This window comes from Haliaeetus leucocephalus, unplaced genomic scaffold (assembly GCF_000737465.1).
Source record: "Haliaeetus leucocephalus isolate CR32 unplaced genomic scaffold, Haliaeetus_leucocephalus-4.0 Scaffold763, whole genome shotgun sequence".
NCBI lineage: Eukaryota > Metazoa > Chordata > Aves > Accipitriformes > Accipitridae > Haliaeetus > Haliaeetus leucocephalus.
In genome coordinates this window covers 49,047-51,127 of record NW_010973199.1, presented here as the reverse complement: position 1 = coordinate 51,127, position 2,081 = coordinate 49,047, and positions in this window count along the sequence as shown.

Here is a 2,081-nt window from a genome sequence, read left to right as displayed (position 1 = left end):
CTAAAAAAGAAAAAATGTTTATTATACTTACATTTATTATATAATTAATTATAATTATCATATGTTGTATAATACAAAATAAAAACAGAACTCTAGGAAATACACCTCTGCATTTTATCCTAGTCCATATTTCTTAGGCCTCTGCCGTTCCAGCTCCCAGTGAAATCTACTGGAGAAGAGTTAAAAAAGTGAACAGAAATTTAGATCCCCGTGAATCTCCATCGTGGATGAATTAAATATTTAATCATATTTTCTTACCTTTGGCTGTAGGTAGTGACCCCAAAATGCCTGAAATTATTTGCTCTTTCTGACTGACTTTTCACTTCCACTGGAAAACTTTGGATTTGTTTAATGGGAATTTTGAATGACACAAGTTCATATATATGACTATATAATTTACTAATATTGCAGACTGCTATAGTAAGTCTTGTGCAATTAACAGGTTAGCTCAGCTGAAGCTCACTGACAACTAAACAGCATAAATGGTGATTATCAAGGCAATATTAGAAACTCTTAAAGAATCCCTGGACAAACACAAGATTATCAGAAACGCGCACAAAGTTCTCTCTCAGCTCTTGCGCATGGCCCGTACAAAGCTTATGGGGCACTGGAGACAAACTGAAGTGTAAGACACTTCAAATAGCATAGCGATAAGACATCAGATGACTTGGTACTGGTTTTCTGCAGGGAAAAATCAGCCTTCACTTTGCACAGAGAGCATGTATTTGTTCTAGAGTACTGCATTTGCAGCTGCTAAAATTCAAGTTAATTGATTGCCAATTGGCTTAGACCTGGAGAAAAACACAAACATTTGTGTTCAATTGGTCATGAAATACATAGATTAACACTTACGAAGCTGCTAACTAACTCAAGTTAATTGGCAATCAACTCAGAGGAACAAAAAGTCTAGATTCACAGACTTCAGCTAAGGGTTTGCCTACTCATGGTTGCTTCCAAGTAAATTTTCCCAGGTAAATTTTCAAACTAGCACTTCTTTGAGGACAATGGATAATAAAAAGTGGTTCCTTTTCTCTGATTTTATTAGCTTTATACAAAACCTGTTTGGGGACATTTATTGGAGTACCTATTACACCAATTTAGCTGGAATGGCCTCAGCAAGGCTAGATGAAATTTCAGTTTAGGTCCATAGGTAAGTGACTACTGCAACAAACAGCTCCTGGGAGCAGGGTGACAGCACTCCCCACCCATCTACTCACACCCTTTGCATTAAATCACTGGTGGGTGGTTCTCCTCATGTATTTCTATGTGGATTTGCCCTTAGAAGCTGGTTTGCTTACTTAAAGAGCAATTTGCAGCATGAAAGAATCATGTAAACATATGTTTTGAACCTACAGTAGTAGTGGCCACTGTAAATAAGTAAATATCATTAAAAAAATAATCATGAACTGAAGAAAAGTCACAATGGCATCTTGTTCTGAATACAGCTGCTCACTGCTTACTTAAAACTATGGAGTAGCTACTTGAGATGGATTTTCCTCATGCACGCTTTTCAATCTAACCAACTTAAAAACTGGCTGGGATATGTTGTACAAATTTTGACCGCAAGCTGGCCTGCATATGCCACTGTAATTTATACAGTTGATTACCTTCCACTTTCTCAAGGATATTAAACTGGCATGAACCTTCATTTTTTTCATTTCCAGTAATTAATTCCCTGTAGAGAGTGACTGAAAACACTAAACAAAAGCATTTAATCAGAAATTATTAGAGTTGGCTTGTCAGCCGTCTGTTAATCACCATTCATTTTTGTACAAGGAGTGAAAATTTTATTAAACCTTATACTTAATTAAAACATATTGTTTCCGTAGCAGATTGGAAAGTACTGTCATCTGTTTAGACTTGTATCCTAAGATTCATTAAGAATTCATGTTTCCTGCAACATGCAGGCATTTAGAAATTCATTCTGTTGGGATCTGAACAGAGGTACAAAGGGTGAGGGTTGTAGCACAGTCAAGTATTCTTTTATTGAAGGCCTTCCAAAACCCCACCATAATGCAGGCTGACAACACAGTGAAGGAATACTAATGAAATTGAACGGGCTTAAAACTAGAAAGTGAAGA